This window comes from Staurois parvus, unplaced genomic scaffold (genome assembly GCF_062004578.1).
Source record: "Staurois parvus isolate SC_StPar_1 unplaced genomic scaffold, SC_StPar_1.0 ptg000287l, whole genome shotgun sequence".
Taxonomy (NCBI): domain Eukaryota; kingdom Metazoa; phylum Chordata; class Amphibia; order Anura; family Ranidae; genus Staurois; species Staurois parvus.
This window is the reverse complement of record NW_028318083.1, coordinates 7,639,437-7,660,000: the sequence shown is the minus strand read 5'-3', so window position 1 is coordinate 7,660,000 and position 20,564 is coordinate 7,639,437. Positions and strand designations below refer to the sequence as shown.

Below are 20,564 nucleotides of genomic sequence, written 5' to 3'. Positions count from 1 at the left end.
TTTTAAGCTTGTGATAGTAGTCATTTTTTTCAAGCAGGAACATAAGATCCACAATTTCTCCTCTGTGTAGTCTTAAATACACTCTGCTCATGGCTGTAGCCTTTATCTTTCTTGCAACCTTCTTTCTGCACTCTTTTCTGGTAGGCTGTGTTTCCTCTGTGTCCTCCATGCTGCTTGCTGGCGAAATATTGTAGGCCCAGTGTCGCAGATAGCGGAGCACCATCACATACACAGTGTGGGCAGGGTGTGACAGGGTCGGAGCTCACAACGCATGCTCTCTAACTTCCATGCCAAGTGATCATTCAGTCACAACTAATATTTAGTTCCAAAACTCCAAAAATTTTGTCATCACAGGAAATTTAATTTCACGAACGTAAGAAGGTAAGCCTTGACATGTTCTCTTTAGGCCTAAATTCATTATATTAATAGTTGATGAAATATCATACTGATAATGCATTATATGTTGGATTTATTTTACAGGAGCCATGGCAGACAAATTTACATCACCTTAATTCTTGCCCCAGTTCATTGACCAATAAAAGCAAATGCCTTGTTTGTGGAAAGTCAAGTCCAAGGAGTACTCAGACAAAAATGAGAAGCATGAGCCCTACACCAAGCTCGCTGAAATGTGCACAGCTGTCTGTCCACAAGCAAATATAAATCATGTGAAACATAACATTGCAAATCTGAGGACTGTGTTTAAGAAGGAGCTGAACAAAATCAGTGTGTCTGAAAGGTCAGGAGCTGCAGCAGATGACATTTACGTAAAAAGACTTTGGTACTTTAACAGCTTGCGCTTTCTCACTGATCAGTGTGACTCCAGAACTTCATTATCAACTCTTCCATCAACTTCTACAGAGTTGTCACCTGAACTGTACAGAGATGACCAGGAGGAGCTACCACTGACACAGGAGCAATCAGTGACACAGGAGCAATCAGTGACACAGGAGCAATCAGTGACACCAGTAAAATATTGTATTTTTTAACACCTTTTATTTCTGAAATGATCCATTCGTATTATTATACACTATTTACCTACATATATGCCTATCATTTGACAGTACTTTAGAATTTTGGACGAATTATTAAACACTACTTAATTCTTTCCCATCCCTAGGAAATTTCAGATAGAACCATCATGCCACCACCAAGAACACCAGTGGCTAGACCCAAGAAGAGGAAAAATCTGGATGATGCTACTACATCCTTCCTAACCCAAGCTTCAGCAGCCCTACAGAGGAGAGCTGATGAACAGGATGCTTTTGGAATCCTTATATTCAATAAACTACGCAACATGTCTGTTCACCAGAGATAAATGGCAGAGTGCCTGTTGCTCAAAGTGATGAATAAAGGGGAAATTACAAAAAACACCTGTATTGCTGAATCACAACCTGCACCTCCAATGCCACCTCCACCAGCACCTCCATCATCACTGCAGCACGCACCACAATGGCATTATCCTGCACCTGATTGTCAAACCTCGTCATGGTGCCAGGATGATCATTACACAAATCTTTAGTTGCATGTTCTGTTTGCTAAATTTTCTTGGTTTTCTGAACCTGATATGAAGCACTTTGTTGTGGATTTGCATCTAACTAGATGGTTTTTGTTATGGTTATTTTTTTAACATGGTATATAGTAAATAATAAAATTCATTGTTGAAAATATATAATGTTTATTTGTGTTTTTTTTACAACATGCAAACACACACATTCATTGTGATGCAGTGGCATATGTAATGTTTGTTTTTGGGGGTGGGTTGAAGACAACTGTTTACTGACATTAATGGCTGTAATGCTCAAGAATATTCCGTGGTGTTTATTTTCTTCAGGTTCTTCAGGATCATAAGCAGCTTCCAATTATGCGTGGTCTTTTGTATCCAATTCTTCGCCCACTAAAACAGTACACATTAAATGAACATTGTTCGTTCTGTTCTCGTACGACAACAGTTTTGCTGTTTACACCATTGTTAATTTACCTTCTGAAGATCGGAATTGGCTGTCGAAAATTATGTACACACCATCAGAAAATTGCACGATTATTCGTCATATGAATACGTTTTCTTAGTGTGTACAGGGCATAAGACTGAGAACAGAGTGATCACATGACCACTGATAACTCAGTTCTTGGTCTTCATTGAACAGAAAGCAGTGACTGTCAGTTATCAGCTCTCTGCTCTGCCCCTCTAGCACTCAATGGAGAGTCCGGCATCTGGGTAAATCCCAAAATTAAAGTTGCAGTCCTTGCAGAACCTGGACCAAATCTGGGTCACAGGAGGGCAGAAATAAGTGCAGAAAAAGGGAATTTAAAGTATATAAATTCAGGAATTGCAATGTGGACCTTATTGGTGGCAAAGAAAACCAAACTCAACAATATTGCCTTGGATTAGGTAATCTGCTTTCACTTGGGGATGGACCAGGGGCGTTCCTAGGCAGGTGTGGGGGCTTTGTGCCGTACTGAGTGACACCTACCGCACGGCGTGACACTGGACTCGCTCCACGAAAAGGTAAGTTGTAAAGCAAGCCGACGATCCCTGCAGGTTGGATCGGATCTGCGGATTCAGCATAATGGATCGGAGTCCGATCCAAATATGCTCCCCATTCCACAGATCCGATCCATCCTGTGGGGATCATCGACTTGCTTTACAACTTACCTTTTCGTGGTCCAGTGTCACCCCGTATAGGTTGCATGCAGACAATCCCCGCAGGGTGGATTGGATCTGCGGATTAGGAAGCATAATGGATCGGACTCAGATCCATTATGCTAAATCTGTAGATCCGATCCATCCTGCGGGCATCGTCGGCATGCAACCTATATGGGGTGACACCGGACCCGCTCCACGAAAAGGTAAGTTGTGAAGCAAACCGACGATCCCGCAGGATGGATCGGATCTGCAGATTGAGCATAATGGATCGGAGTCCAACCCATTATGCTCAATCTGCAGATCTGATCCATTCTGCGGGGATGGTCAGAGTGGGTGTCACCAAGTGTTATCGCACCGTATGACACCAACCCTAGGGATGCCCCCGGGGTGGACTACATAACCAGGGGTTGGTAGCAGCAGCTGAGACTATAAGTGACAGTGGTCATGGAGTAGACACAGATGGCTACGAAAAGTTTGGGATGGGCTGCATACCTGAATGCACTTGTTCAGAGAACCCTGCATACCCATGCAACAACAGAAGTTATAGCCCTTAGAAGGGCAAAGGCGCAAAGTCGAAGGTGTCACCTTGTCTTCACCAAAGCTCCTGATGTTGATGCACAAACCTCACCAGTCAGTGGATAACACAGTCCAAGTGGGCAGGATTGCACAACCACACAGAGGCACTGGGAATGGTTAGAGGTGAACAAAATCACAAGGGGTCATAGGAATCAGGTGGCAGGCAAGGGTGTGTAGGATCACAGAGGCAGGACTGGGACAAGCAGTGAATGGATGTTGGCTGTTTGAAGCACACAGGGAAACACACAGGTGCTGATGAAGAGATACTTGCAGGACACAGAGAACACACTGGAAGCACACAAGAAGTGATTGAGTGCCTTGCAGCACTGGGGTACTGGATGCACTAGGCTGTAGGTAACACAATAGGCTTGCACAGAGGAGAAACACAGGCTGGTTGCACAGATGCTAACTGAGACTCATGGGGAAATGCACTGGTGCAAACATGGAAAAACAGAAGTGTAGAGTGTGAATGAAGACTGAATGCTTGCAGGATACTAGGGAACACAAGGAGCATGAAGACCCAGAGCTGGAGATTGAAACAAGTGAGTGTGAGAATTGTTTATATTAAAACACAATATTTTCTTGTACAATAGTTTTCTAAAAAGAACTAGAGGCAAGCTTATGTAAACATTAAAAACAAATATTATACATTACTGGGGTTGACCTTTGTGCCTGATTGACTATTAGGTGTAATAATACCTCAAATTACTACCTCTGCTGACCCAGTTTACATATATTTCAATTACATTTACATTATTTTACATAAATTACAAATGACCATCCAAGGATCAGTGTGTATATTCCAGCTTTAACATCAATATATGAGGTAAAGCTTTTTTAGATTGAACGTGTTTCGAATTGGCGCTATATCAAGAAGATAGAGGTAATCTGTGGTATCATAAACAATGGTGAGTATGATACAATAGCACAAAGATACCACACACATGCAACATATACACTGTATGATAGGAACCTACGAACGAAGGTCCAAGCAATATTTATATTTGTTAGTTCTGCAAGCCAAGGGCCAAAACTCTGCCTTGTGGGCCATCATAGGGGAAGACAGGAAAAACATTTCCACATTATACATTTCAAATCGCCATCCATGGAGTGTGGTACTCTAATACATAAAAGTGAATGTAAATATCAATATAAAGTATGTCAAGTATGTACAGTATACTAGATTATCTGTTTTTGTTGTTACCAGGGGCGGACTGACCATTTGGGAACTCGGGCACTGCCCGACGGCCCGGGGTCAGTAGGGGGCCCCATGAGATGCCCCTGGTACCTTTCATAGGCTTTTTTTGGGTGTGGTTTGAGTGCGGGAGAGGACACAGGGGCCCCATGATCCCCTATTGCCCAGGGGCCCCATGAGTTGTCAGTCCGCCCCTGCCTGGTTGTTACCTACCAACTGATATTACCTTCACTGCTTACATATATACCCTTCTCTTTTTGTGTGTGTGTGTGTGTGTATATATATATATATATATATATATATATATATATACTATGTAACATACATATAAATAATATGTAACACAGTATAAGACCAATTCCAACTTTCCAAACAAAACAGTGTATTTACCTTTGGAATCATCCAGGCAACTGACATGAATTATAATAGATGAATGATTAAGCAGGTACCTGCAGGCAGTCTTTTCAGTTACCTCTGTGCTCTACCATGGTCATTCCACGGGCAGCTCTACCACTGTCATTCCAAGGGCAGCAATCACTGGAAACCTGGAAAATCTATAACCGACATGTGAATTTTCCCATTTAATAGCGTGCAGCAACAGCCCTGAACAAGGGAGAGTCTTTTCTCCCTAAATGTATTGGCTTGATGTACTTGCCGTTACTATCAATAAATGCCTCCTAATCTACCATCAAAAGTGCATTCTTTTGGACATCGGACACTCCTTTTTTTCTACTATTCCAACTATATGTGTGGAAACGACCTCAAGGCCATAGCAGAAAGGTAACAGTCCAAACCCTAAGAGTTGGGTACAACTGACTGGAGGGACTTCTCCCTACCCACTCACGCAACCACCCACATACGACTAGTGACTAATCCAATCAGTCCAGCATAGTCTTTAACACAAACATAATACAGGAGATGTGTTACTGGCCAGATTACCAGGTGAAAACTGAGGAGAAAAAAGACAAAGAAAAGAACAATGATGCAGCCACCAAATCCAATGATTGGTAAGCTTGGTTTGAGTTTAATATTGCTTTAAAGACTGATAAATGATACCCATTGAGAATATAATAAAATGTATTCCAATTTCTGTTAGAACTCGTCAGTGACACTATTTTTACTGACTCGCTTTCAGAAGTTAGTATCACTTTTTGAACAATGCAGTCTTTAAAAAAAGGGGACTCATGAGCAAAAAGTAATATTCTTAAAGACATTTATGAGAATTTAACGTGATACAGTATATCAACATTAATTGAAATACCACAGCATACACTGTACATTGAAGTGCCACAATTTATTTTTAAATGGGGCGCAAAAGTAAATATACAATACTCTTACCCTATAAAACAACCCATTCAGTTTATAATAAAAATGCAGGGTAGTATATAAAGTGGGCCATAGTTGCACTAAGATGTTATCTGTTAGGTTGCCAGTTGATAACTGATCATGCTCCCCTCAAGTGGATGACTCAAAAGAAGGAAACAAATAGACTGGTGAACTGGTGGTTTCTGGCCCTGCAGGACTATGCATTCACTGTAAAGCATAGGCCAGGGCTTAAGATGGAGAATGTTGATGCCCTGTCCTGGGTTCATTCCTGTTGGGCCACAGGTGTTTCAACCCTGGGGTTGAAACAAGGGCTGGGGATATGTGGCAGAGCATCCCAAAGGAACCCTGGGAAAGTCCTGTTTGGAGTTTATAGATCTCCCATGTTCCTTACCTATACCTTTAGGGATCTCTGATATGAGGTCCAGTGCAGGATTTACCTCTCTCTGTGGGCAATTAAATCCACCTGGTACCTGTAGCCAGAGCTTTCAGCCTGGGGATCAGACAAGTCCTGTCTGGAGAGCTAAAAGGTTGGTGGAAACTAACAAGCTCTGTATGTTATGGCTGACAAGTGGTAGGCTTGATCAGTCTGATAGTTAGGACCTGCGTTACTGTGTAGTATAGTATGATTTCATAAATAGCACTAATAAACTCTTTCACTATTTGCCACTAACATCACTGGGTTTTGGGTTTGGTATCTGTGCCGGAAAGTCTGCTTACTCCAGGAAGCATATATCCTGGCTGCCTATCCCCAGCTCACAATATATACACTATATTGCCCAAAGTATTGGGATGCCTGCCTTTACACGCACATGAACTTTAATGTCATCCTAGTCTTAGTCCATAGGGTTTAATATTGAGTTGGCCCACCCTTTGCAGCTATTACAGCTTCAACTCTTTTGTGAAAGCTGTCCAGAAGGTTTAGGAGTTTGTCTATGGGAATGTTTGACCACTCTTCCAGAAGCACATTTGTGAGGTCAGGCACTGATGTCGGATGAGAGGGCCTGGCTCGCAGTCTCTGCTCTAATTCATCCCAAAGGTGTTCTATTGGGTTGAGGTCAGGACTCTGTGCAGGCCATTCAAGTTCCTCCACCCAAACTCACTCATCTACTGTATGTCTTTATGGACCTTGCTTTATGCACCAGTGGGCTGTCATGTTGGAACAGAAAGGGGCAATCCCCAAACTGTTCCCACAAAGTTGGGAGCATGAAATTGTCCAAAATGTCTTGGTATGCTGGCACCTTAAGAGTTCCTTTCACTGGAACTAAGGGGCCAAGCCCAACCCCTGAAAAACAACCCCACACCATAATCTCCCTTCCACTAAACTTTACATTTGTCTCAATGCAGTCAGGCAAGTACCGTTCTTCTGGCAACTGCCAAACCCAGACACGTCCATCGGATTGCCGCACAGAGAAATGTGATTCATCACTCCAGAGAACACATCTCCACTGCTCTAGAGTCCAGTGGTGGTGTGCTTTACACCACTGCATCTGACGCTTTGCATTGCACTTGGTGATGTAAAGCTTGGATACAGTTGCTCGTCCATAGAAACCCATTCCATGAAGCTCGCTAAGCACTGTTGTTGTGCTAATCTAAAGGTCACATGATGTTTGAAGGCAGTTGGCGACTTCTGTGCACTGTGCGCTTCAGCTTGTGCTGACCCCGCTCTCATTTTATGTAGCCTACACCTTCATGGCTGAGTTGCTGTTGTTCCCAGTTGCTTCAACTTTGTTAAAACGGTACTAAATTCACTGAGCTCTTGAGAGCGACCCATTCTTTCACAAATGTTTGTAGAAGCAGTCTGCATGCCTAGGTGCTTGATTTTATACACCTGTGGCCATGGAGGTGATTGGAACACCTGAATCCAATGATTTAGAGGGGTGTCACAATACTTTTGGCAATATAGTGTGTGTGTGTGTGTATTATATATATTTTTTATGATCACAAAGCCTCTGCACCTGTTCTCAGCTGCAAAAGAGGGGTAAGAGAGCAGGGGGTGGAAACTGCAGGGCATGTCGGCAGAAGTCTGATCACTGGAATACAGGCAGGCTACTGACCCAGGTAGGATGCAAAGAAGAAATGGCTGGAAATAGAATCACCAAGTTTTTCACACAAAGAAAATGCAAAGGGAACTGGACATACTTTAATACAAGTACATGTTACAACACACACTTATTATCAGGAATATGAAATGTTAGAGTAACATACACTTTAAATAAAGCCATTACTCTTTTGGCTGATTTAGGCTTAAATAGTACTCCTTTAAATTATTTCTAGGTGTTATAAAACTACAAAACCTTATATAACCAGATCTTATATTCAATGGTACTGGAATCATACAGAAGAAACTGATACAGTTGCAAGAAAAAGTATGTGAACCCCTTGGGATTACGTGGAGTTTTGCATGAATTGGGCATAAAATGTGCTCTGAACGTCATCTAAGTCACAACAATAGAAGAACACAGTCTGCTGAACATAATACTACACAAACATTAGATGTTGCCATGGTTTAATTGCACATAACATGTAAACATTCACAGTGCAGGGAGGAAAAAGTATGTGAACCTTTGGACTTAATAACTGGTTGACCCTCCTTTGGCAGCAATAACCTCAACCAAACGTTTCCTGTAGTTGCAGATCAGACCTGCACAACGATCTGGAGTAATTTTGGACCACTCCTCTTCACAAAACTGTTTCAGTGTAGCAATATTCTTGGGATGTCTGGTGTGAATCGCTCTCTTAAGGTCATGCCACAGCATTTCAATCGGGTTGAGGTCAGGACTCTGACTGGGCCACTCCAGAAGGCGTATTCTGTGCTGTTGCAGCCATTGTTTTGTTGAATTACTTGTATGCTTTGGGTCATTGTCCTGTTGCATCACCCATCCTCTGCGGAGCTTCAGTTGGCGGACAGATGGTCGTACGTTTTCCTGCAAAATGTCTTGATAAACTCTGGAATTCATTTTCCCATCAATGACAACAATCCGTCCAGGCCCTGAGGTAGCAAAGCAGCCCCAAACCATGATGCTCCCTCTGCCATGTTTTACAGTGGGGATGAGGTTTTGATGTTGGTGTGCTGTGCCTTTTTTTCTCCACACATAGTGTTGTGTGTTCTTCCCAAACAACTCAATCTTGGTTTCATCTGTCCACAGTATATTTTGCCAGTAGTGCTGTGGAACATCCAGGTGCTCTTTTGCAAACTTCAAACGTGCTGCAATATTCTTTTTGGACAGCAATGGCTTCCTCCGTGGTGTCCTCCCATGTACTCCATTCTTGTTTAATGTTTTCCTTATTGTAGATGTGTCAACAAAAATGTTAGCATGTGCCAGAGATTTCTGTAGGTCTTTAGCTGACACTCTGGGATTCTTCTTTACCTCATGCAGCATTCTGCGCTGTGCTCTTGCAGTCATTTTTACAGGACGACCATGCCTAGGGAGAGTAGCAACAGTGCTAAACTTTCTCCATTTGTAGACAGTCTGTCTTACCGTGGACACATGAACATCAAGGCTTTTGGAGATACTTTGGTAACCCTTTCCAGCTTCATGCAAGTCAACAATTCTTGATCGTAGGTGTTCTTAGAGCTCTTTTCTGCAAGGCATGGTTCACATCAGACAGTGCTTCTTGAAACCAGTAAACCCAAAACAGGTGTGTGTTTTTTAAGGGCAGGACAGCTGTCAGCAACACATCCAATATCATCAGACTGATTGGAGTCAAGGTTGGCTCACTCCTGGCTCCAATTAGCTCTGGGAGAAGTCATTAAGCTAGGACCTCACATACTTTTTCTCCCTGCACTGTGAATGTTTACATGTTATGTGCAATTAAACCATGGCAACATCTAATGTTTGTGTAGTATTATGTTCAGCAGACTGTGTTCTTCTATTGTGACTTAGATGACATTCTGAGCATATTTTATGCCCAATTCATGCAAAACTCCACGTAATCCCAAGGGGTTCACATACTTTTTCTTGCAACTGTACATGCATTAATGCTTTGTCGTCCAATATGTTTTTCATTGAAGAACAAAATATAAATTTTTTATAGTAATATATTGTTATAAATGTCCTCCTTTAATAGAAGTTGTACTATAACTTCCATCAGTGAGAAGTGCTCCAATATATTTTGCACTACAAAATATACTTTTTTTATATTGAAAAGCACTCAATGAATGGAGGAGGTAATCCTTTCATTCATATGCCTGTTCTCCATTCATAGAGTATATGTCATTGGTGGAGCTACTAATCTCTTAATGTAATACAAAAAGTTAAATGTGAAAAAGAAAGCAGTCTTTTTGTTTCCTTGCTTTATGTTTCTACGTCATCATTACTTCAAACATCATGTGCAAAAGAAGCTCCTATTTATTTTAATTTGAAGTGAACTCAGGATCATTCTATTTGACTTCAGTACATCACCCCCTTGGAGTATCACAAAGCTACATTACTGTTAAAATTCTGCACTTTTCATTGTTTTAGTTTTTACATTTGTCTTTTGTTTTCCAATGCAAAATTGTCCTAATTATTTCTGTTTCAGGTACCTCAGACAATGGTTGTATAAGTAGTTTTGTTGATTGTTTAAGATTCTGGACATGCTGATTTAAAACTGTCTTTGCATTATTTATCACCACAGTGTGTTATTTGTACTGAAAACATACTTAGTATGGTAATGAATTTTCTACTGAAGATGTAATTTTTTTAGGACTTTTGCTTAAAGTTCAAATTGTATCCTTTCCTACTGAAAACTGATAGCTATTAGACTATTAGACTAAAAACCAAGGGGTTATTTTACAAAAGTGCCACTAGACCATGAACCAATTTATTTTAATACATTCATTTAAATTAGCCAACAGATTTAACATGGACAAATTGCCTAATGTGTGGACTTTTAAAATGTACGCACATTCTCTAATCTAATAAACCTATGGTAAATAACTCCATACAAATGATTGGTTCATAACACGATTTACAATTTACTAAAGAATTATATTTAAAGTGTTACTAAACCCAGGACCATGCATTCACTATATCTGGTCTCCCACAGTACACACAACACGGAAGTGCAATTATTTTAGTAAATATTAACTTCAAAATACCTTTTTTTATCAGCAGTTAGAGCAGTCTTGTGACTTCAGCCGAGCACTGGTTAAAGCTTGTAGGAGTTTTCTTTCTGGTCTAGGAGGATCCAGAACCCCTGATCTCTGTCTGGACAGTGCTGTGCTTATCACATGCCCTCTCCAAAGGGAAGAAAACCTCTGTAGCAATACACACTAAACTGAGTATGTGCATGTGGCTACGGGTTCAGTCTGTCACACGGCCTTTTTACACAATGCAGAGGATTAACCCCTTAGATTCCACAGTGAGTATAACAAGCATGCTTTACTGCATATAAAGACTGATTTTACTGTTGTGGGTTTAGTAACACTTTAAGTCTTATGTGAAGGGAAAGTTAAAAACTGGAACTTAACTAGATATTTGAAACTTGGATATTTAAAAAGTAACTATACTTTCAATATCCAATAAAAAATATAGCATATACAATTGCTACACAAGCCATATTGTAATTTAATGTTATTAAAATTACCTTTCCTTTTCAATATGCAGTGCTGTCATTTTCTGTAAAATACAATGCAATATAGTGTAGAGAAGTTCCCCAGGAATGTAATTCCTGCTTACAGTATGTGATTGACTCACTGATTTTCTCAGAAGTCTGCACTAAGATACAAGTCAGATTTTAGACATCCTCTGCATAAAAAAAAACATTAATTTTTGGTGAGATACGCCCAAAGGGTTAACCACTTCTAAAGGAATGCAGACCCTGCAACTTTCCTCGCTACAAGTGGATCAGCTGATTAATAGTGAAACTATCACTCCCATTTAAATTCACTGTGCACATTGACATAACCAAACAAAGAACTTTTTCTGCAGAGCAGACACAGGTAGGAATCCTCTCAAAATCCTTGTAATGTACATAGTTCACCCAGAGGGGATTGTTTTGTCAAAAAAGTGGAGTTACTCTTTAACCACTTGGCCTCTTGGGGATTTACCTCCCATTCTGACCAGAACATTTTTAGCATTATGGCACTGCTTTACTTTAACTAACAATTGCGCAGTCATACAACTCTGCACCCAAATGAAATTTATGTCCTTTTTTCCCCACAAACTGAGCTTTCTTTTGGTGGTATTTGATCGCCTGTGCATTTTTTTTTGCACTATAAAAAAAAGACTGACATTTTTGAGAAAAAAAACATATTTTTGACTTTTTGCTATTAAACATGTCCATTAAAAAACTTAAACTTCGTCATAAATTTAGGCCAAAATATATTCTGCTACATGTCTTTGGTAAAAAAAAATGCCAATACATGTAAATTAATTGGTTTACGTTAAAGTTATAGTGTTTACAAGTGGCAGTATAGGTACTGGAATTTTTTTTACTAGTAATGGCAGTGATCAGAGACTTATAGCGGGACTGCAGTGGACATTCTGATGCTGGGGGGAACTGACTTGGTGTCACTGACATCCCCAGTGACACCAATGCAGTGATCAGTGCTAAAGAAAAAGAACTGACACTACACTAATGGCACTGAGCAGGAATGGGTTAACATGAGCGGCGATCAAAGGGTTAATTGTGTGCAGGGAGTGTTTTACTAAGGGGCCGTGTCAATGTGTTTCACTGCTGTGCACAGCCATCCAAAGCAGTGTGCCTAAGCTAACAGGGAGGAGAACTGTTAGTAAACAAAACAGTCCTCCTCCCCATCAGAGATGCGCGATAATCAACGGGCGCTGGTGGGTAATCACCGGCCGGGAGCTGGTGATTGACAGCAGCGGCCACGAATGGCAGCATGGGTAGAGCGTGTGTGCGGCTCACGCGCGCCCCCTATCAGGAAATGAAAAATTGTGTGTGTGTTTATATGTGTGTGTGTATATATATATATATATATATATATATATATATATATAATGTATGTGTGTGATTTTGCGCACCTGTGCCACCCTGTAGCAGTATTTATGTTATAGGCCGGTCTGGAAGCAGTTAAATAAAATGGTTTCAATTCACTGTTATTGAAATTTACCGTTAGTAATAACCCATTTTGAATTTTTATAATTATATCCAAGTCTCCATTCCATTAAAGCATTTTAAAAGCAAACTGATAAATAGGTGTCCACTCTTACTCTTATTTTCTCCAGTCAGTATCGATCTGTTTGAATCCTGTGGAAAGGCTTGAACAATGCCTGAGTAACTGAATGCTGTACTGTACAGGGTTGCTCCTATCCTTATGTAATACTGGCTTTCAGGAAGTCAGTATTTGCTTAGAATTTTCAAGGAACTCCAAGTTTGGACAGATCTTTATTGTACAGTACAGGATTACTTGTAATAAAATTATTAAATGGCCTGACAAAATGATTTTATACTGGACAGTAGACAAATTCCTGGGTACAGAGTTACGTTTTCTGCCTTTTAAAATTTGAGTTTGATTGCATCAGTAAAACAACTGAAATTCCGGGTGCCTCTTGACTTGAGGTAAGGTCAGCATTTGCAAAGTTTATCAATAAAGAATGCTTCAGGAGGAGAAAGTTTTATCATGGCTGAGGTTTATTGAAGTGCTTCTTACAATACTGGAAATGATGTGTATGAGATGGGTAGTAGGGAAAAAAAGAAAATGACAAAGGGAATGATAACAGAAATAACACTGTGACTTTCTTTAAAGAGATGGTAGTGCAAACTAAAGTTGCCTGTAGCAAAATATCTAGCGACAGTTGGGGAAGTATAATTTTTTTTCCTACATCTCACACAGAATTATAATCATTTGGGGCTTTTAACCAATAGGAAATTTGTTATAATGCTATGATAAAATTGCTATCTTCAGAGATAAAGAGATCTATCATATGGTCTCCAGGCACCTCTCTACATTCAGGTTACCCTGTAGATAGAAAGTATAGGATGACCACATTGTTTTACACACACCAAATAATTCATATAGTTTCCCATACTAGTTCTTATGGTATGATCTGTAAGGGGTAGTATGTACAAAAGTCAATGGTGATAAGGAGGAGTCATAACGTCTTAAAGTACAGGGGCAATGGATGGGCAAAGTCACAGGTTTTCTTGATAGCCCATTTTCCCATTCACTGCTACCTACATTCTCTGGTCCACGCTGTAAATACTTGTTGCTTCCAGATTTGTGGTAGTATATGACCATCTCACAATGCAGTGCTCTGCAACTAAGCAAAATCTAGGCCCAAACACTGTCACATGGGTTTGGATAGAAGTTGATGTGCATTTGTGCCATGTGAGGGGTGTCAACATAAACTCTTAAACTAAGGGTGTTTCAAGTAATTAGAAAACTTTCTTTGACATTTTGTGAAGACTGCTTAGTGTGATGAGAAAAAGTCTCATTTGAGTTACATACAAGTAAACTTTATTCAGGTATTCTGAGTAAAAATCCAAAAGACTGGTGCAACTCTGAACACTGTTTACATCTTCCTCTACCTGAGGCAGCATAAACAGTCGCTGCCTTCTGTAGGTAAAAAAAAGTTCCTCTTCCCTTTCAAAGGTTCAGTAGAAATGAAACAAATTCAGAATTGAATGCTACCTACTCCTCGTATGCAAGAAGTGTCCTAATATTACTGCATAAAAATTTGATTTGTTATATACATCATGTGATCTCTGACCCTGAGGGAAGGTATGTGGATGTTTGCAAATCAGTACTCACTTATTGGCATTGGTAAACATTCATAGCCTTCCTCCCTTTTAAAGGAAAATACTATACACCATCCTGGAAAAACTGGTACCCCTCATGCCCCTTAAAGTTTATTGTTGCTGGTGATTTTAATAACATCCTAGATTATTCTTTAGATACCTCTAACTTGACTATATCCCAATATCTGGAACTGAAAACTTGAGCAGAAACTGCTATACTAACTGGGATATGGAGATAGAAAATCCCCTTGGACAGACACTGTCTCTCCCATGTTTTGCTTCAATACCTACAATAAATTTAGAATTTGCCAATGATGCTCTCTTACCTATGGTAACAGCAGCCACATATCTTGCTGGGGGACTATCCAATCATAAGCCTCTACAGATTAATTTGCAATTGTCCTCTTCCCTGTACCCACATGTTTGGCGCTTGAATCCTGATTAGGCAGTTAGGCCTACAGTTGAATCTTTGCTTGCTACTCATTTTGAGACCTTTTGGATGTTGTATGAGATACTTTCAAGGCTGTTTATAGAGGTAGATAAATTTCTGCTATCAAACCCTCTAAAACGAACCACAATCAACGCAAGTCCTTACAGGAGAGAGAAGAAACATGTGCTGTTCAATATGCAGAGAATCAATCTCTTGACTCTTTGCAGGCACTTCAGTAGGCCAAAAGAGATCTCCTACCACAATATCAGAATCTAGCACAATGCCCCTTAAAGAAAAGCCTGGAGACCTTTATGAAAACGGAGATAAAAATTGGAAGCATTTAGCCTTGTTAATTGCAGATCAAATAGTTAAGACTGTCATCCCTTGTACTCATTCTCAAGAAGGTGCCCTCATGACAGATCCAAAAGCAATCATCCAGGCATTTGTAATTTTCTATAGTTATTTATTTTTACCTATGTTTTCATTTTGAAGTGCTTCAAGTCCACAGCTTTTTAAACAATTTACCATTGTCAGTATTGTCTGTTGCTGGAAAAGCCCCATTGGAAGCAACTTTTACTGAGAGAGAAATTTTGGCAGTTATTTGCTCCTTTACAAATCATATATCCCAATGCCATGATAGACTACTGACCAAGTGGTATAAAAAGTATGCTAAAGAACTAGCATCTAGGCTACTTTACTTATGTTATGGAATGCTTAAAACATGGCCATCTACCATCCACCTTCTAAGAGGCACCTTATATTGTTCTAGCTAATAAGCCACATAAAGACCCTTTATTCTTGCAGCCACCTTTAAAGGACGAATACCAGCTGCACAATCACAGATTTTTTAGCAATGCCTACAAGTAAGGAACACTCTTTCTGCTAAATCTAGACTACTGAGTTGGCCCTCACTAAAACCCCACTAATTGAAAAATGTGCTCATGCTGATGTCAAGAAAGGACTTTTATAGTATATATATTTATTCCCTTTCAGAATAATTGAACAAAATTGTACTGCCTTGTAGGAGGGGATGGTTGGAGGATATTTGGTAAATCACGGAGGAAATTTGACAAAGAGCGCTGGAGCAAGTGGCAATGGTTTCTCTGTCACCTACCCAGAGGCTAACACAATTATTCATACTACACAGAGTGTACCGTACTCCACCTAAAACCTTTTCAATGAAATCACAGGGACAATTTGGTCTTGCCGGAGTTGTCTGGAAAGACCAGCTGATCTTCTACATATGATATGCTGTGGAAGTGTCCCAACTTATTCTGTTATTGGAAAGCCATGGAAAAAACTAATAATACATCATATAGTATCTCCACTAAACAGGACCCTCTAGTGTTTTTACTGGGAGCCTTGGAAGAGGAGTTGATTCCTTTGAAGATCTTGACTCCTGTCGCTAGGCTGCTATTTATGGCCCATAAAAGCAGAGCATTGAAGTGGATCTCTCCACATCCCCCTACAATGGAAGATTGGTACAGTCTAGTAAAAATTCTATTCTCCCAAGAGAAAAATTGATTTAAGAACATAAGAGCTGCTCTCGGAAGTTTAATACATTTTGGGACCCAATGCTGCCAATCCCTGTTTTAACTCCATTCTCTTTAGTCATGCAACAAGCATTTCAAGGGTGAAACTCAATATAAAGTTGAAAAGAACTAGAACCATGTTATATTAAACTGGTATTTTATACAAGGTTATTTGTAGCTGGGTGGAAAAAATATTGAAGAGGAAGCATGGTGCCCTGGAACTATTTTGTGGTGAGCAAGGTTTAATGGTTGAATATGTAGGATTATGTATAAAACACTTGGGAAGGCCTCCTATTGTGAAAATAAATACTTTATTTGTGTAACATAAAGAACAGACAGGTACAGCTTGGAACAGGCAACTCACCTTACATGCTTACAGCAATGTACAAATTATAGCCTATACAGTGGCTTTGTAAGAACAATGCCTACTTTATGTTACTATGTTTATAGTATAGAGGCCATGGAAACAGTCTAAGCAGATTGTTTGTTATATATGTTTAAACTGTAAAACTAAAAAAATGCTAACTACCAGACTCACTGGTATGGTTCATCCTACTAATCTCCTCAGATGAAATGGGCTTTATGCAACATAAAGCCTTAGTTATCAATCTTAGAAGGGTCTTTACCCACACCCAAGTAGCAGGAGAGGAGTAAAATGATGGGTACCATTGCCAGTATTGTCTGATGCAGGAAAAGCCACACCAGAAGCACCCTTTACTGAGGAAGAAATTATGGCAGCTATATGCTCCTTTACAAATCATACAGTATCTCACAGAAGTGAGTACACCCCTCACATTTTTGTAAATATTTTATTATATCTTTTCTTGTGACAACACTGAAGAAATGACACTTTGCTACAATGTAAAGTAGTGAGTGTACAGCTTGTATTAAAGTGTAAATTTGCAGTCCCCTCAAAATAACTCAACACACAGCCATTAACCACTTGACATCCTGAGGATTTACCCCCCTTAATGACCAGGCCTCTTTTCTCTATTCGGTGCTGCACTGTATGTCCTTTTTTCACACAAATAGAGCTTTCTTTCGGTGGTATTTGATCACCTATGTGCTTTTTATTTTTTGCATTATGGGCAAAAAAAGACAGAACATTTTGAAGAAAAATTATATTTTTTACTATCAGCTATAAAAAATATACAGTAAACTCAAAGTTAATCATAAATTTAAGCCAAAATATATTCTGCTACAAGTGTTTGGAAAACAAAATCCCAACAAGTGTTTTTTTAGCTATACAGTGCTGCACTAGTTTAGCTGAGAACTGCTCAGTCATGAAATACGGTACATAAATGAAATTAATGTCCTTTTTTTCAGACAAATAGAGCTTTCTTTCGGTGGTATTTGATCACCTGTGCACTTTTTATTTTTAGTGCTATATTTTCTTATTTCTGTCATAAAAAATATCCAAAAAACTCAAATTTCATCATAAATTTAGGCCAAAATGTATTCTGCTACATGTTTTTGGTTAAAAAATCCCAATAAGTGTATATTGATAGCTTTGTGTGAAAGTTATAGCATCTACAATCTATGGTATAGTTAATGGAATTTACACAGCTGTTACTTTCTTTTCTCCAAAAATACTTTATTAATATGAGAATAGACAAGATAGCATATAGAGCATATACAGCTATAGATCACAGTCAGAACATAGACATGACATGTTGTCTCCCGTTTCGCAGACGGGACTTATTGTAAACTGTAATACAAGGCAATGTGGAGTAGAACAGAACATCAAGCAGACACTGCAAACCAGTGGATACGCAGAGGAAAGTGGATACATCAATGTAGGTGTATGTTATCACGTCTTGAATATCAGCATTTATTTATGATGGAGTGATATGAAGATTAGGGTATGGAAGGCACTAGATGTTGTGGACGTCATGGTTTACGTATTTATAACTTGAGTGTATGATATAGTTGAGGCTAGTCATATCTGTGTGAAGGTAAGTGCTCTATTTGGTTGGTGAAGAATGAATGATAAGGTGGTATGACAGGTGTGAAAAAAGAGAGGTCGGAAAGAAGAACAGCAAGAAAAAGAGATGCAGGATGAGATGGTGGGGGGAATACGGGGGAAGGGACGAGAAAAGAAAAAAAATATATATATATATTTATATGGGGGGAAGTAAGGGGTTCAGTGACAGTAGCATGTATAGGTACTAAAAAGTTAAAATGGATCACCTCCCGAAGTATTAGCCAAGCCAGGGAGGTAACAAAAAAGCTTAGAATATGGTACGTGCAAGATCGGACAGCGGGGTAACACATGGATCAGAAACCCCGTAAGGCATGCCATGATATAGCTCTAAAGCCCATCCTTACGTGTGATAAAAGTGTCCCCGGTGATCCAGGTATTCCCCTATACAGCATTGTATTAGGTCATTTAGTCCGGGGATATAGATTGATCATTAACTATTAAGTGATAGGTAGAAGTGGATTTGAAATGACTCCAGCATGCCCATGTTTTCCTAAATCTCTCAGGATGTTCCTTAGCTATAGAAATCAATTCCTCCATTTCCTCAGTTTTGTCGATCCTAGCAAACCATTCTCGTACAGTGGGAACATGTGTTGAGCTCCAGTGTACTGGGATACATTGCTTTGCAGCATTCACCATGTGTATAGCTAGTGACTTACGGTATGTCAGAAATGGAAGTGCAGTATGGTGAAGCAAAAATTGTGCGGGGGAAAGGTCTAGGGCATATGTGGTAACTTGTGCGATTGTAGATTGAACTTTCTCCCAACAATGGGCATTCCCACCAAATGTGCAGGAGTGTACTTGTAGTTTTATGGCATCTCCAACACAAATCAGGAATGTTGGAGTCGAAGCGGTGAAGCAGGGATGGAACACTATACCATCTAGAGTATACTTTAAAGTTATTTTCTTGTGTGGAGACACATAAAGACCCTTTGTGTATGTGTTCATATATGTGGTCCCAGTCTTCAGGTGAAAGTTGGATTTGTAAGTCAGCGCTCCAGGCCCTGCAGCTGTAGGCATCATCCTGGTATAACCACTCAAAGTCCAGTGATGTACCAGTACGTCTCTGGTACTTGTTGGGTATATATGCTATGTTCTTTTTTTTTTTTTGCATGCAGCCTGTGGACTGAATGAAAAAAAGAGAAGAAATCTCTGCCAGAAAAAGTGTATGGTATGCCCATCATTAGAATATACCACCCTGCATCCACCCACTTCTAATGGTGGACACACATTAGGTCGCACAGTACCACATGTGCCAATTCCAAGAATGTACAAATGTCTAAATAGTGGCATGCCTGAATACATATTGTCCACGTATAAGTGGTACCCCATATGAAAAAAGGATGACACCCAAGTCCCAAACTATCTTGTCACTGCTCCACATGTATTCTGGGCATCCGGGGGGCTCCACATGACTATCTTTTCCCTCGTAAATCCGAAACTTATATGTATAGCCTGTTGCCCTCTCACAGGTCTTATACATCTTGCCCCAGTATCTGGCACGCTTGCAGGGGAGAAATTTCTTGAATGGAAAGCGGCCAGAAAAATTAATGAGGGACTCAGCGCAATTCTTTTGCTTAAGGTATTTACGAGGGGCCGAATTTTGTGGAGCCAGTCAAATTCAGGGTCACCCCGAGGACGACAGAGTGTATTGTTGTTGAAATAGATAAAACACATTATACTCTCATATCTATGCCTGGATGTGGCAGCAGAGAACACAGGCATATGATGAATCAGACCAAGATGGATGCCAGCTCATGGAGATGCACAGGCTCTGAAGAAAGCTAATGATAATCTGCAGATGCCTGAAGGACTTCTGAATTAGCATGGGATGCTTGCTGCATGAAAATTAGCCATGTGTTCTTGGGAAATAAAATGACAACGCAGAACGCATAGTGAAGCCACCAGGCACTTGGTACATGAAGTGTACTCGGCGTTATTGGCAAATCCCCCCAGACGACGTGCGTGTGCACGAAATGCGTAGGAGGAGCCAGGAACGCCGTGACGTCACGCCGCCGGAGCATCGTGGAGCTCCGGCGGCCATCTTTAACATTGGACGGTCAGTCCACATATTTCTTATACACACTGCTGTGTACCACCGATAGCTTGATTTGTTAATAAATCCTTTTAAATTACATACTACACTATGGATATGTCTCTGTCTTGACTCCCTTGGGGAGTATCAATTTGCAGCT

The 20,564-nt window shown here is 40.1% G+C and overlaps 1 pseudogene; it reads left to right on the top strand.

The window, feature by feature from the left end:
* The first annotated feature begins 485 nt into the window (after window positions 1-485).
* On the top strand, window positions 486-1,519 carry LOC149458354 (uncharacterized; annotated as a pseudogene).
* The last annotated feature ends 19,045 nt before the right edge of the window (window positions 1,520-20,564 follow it).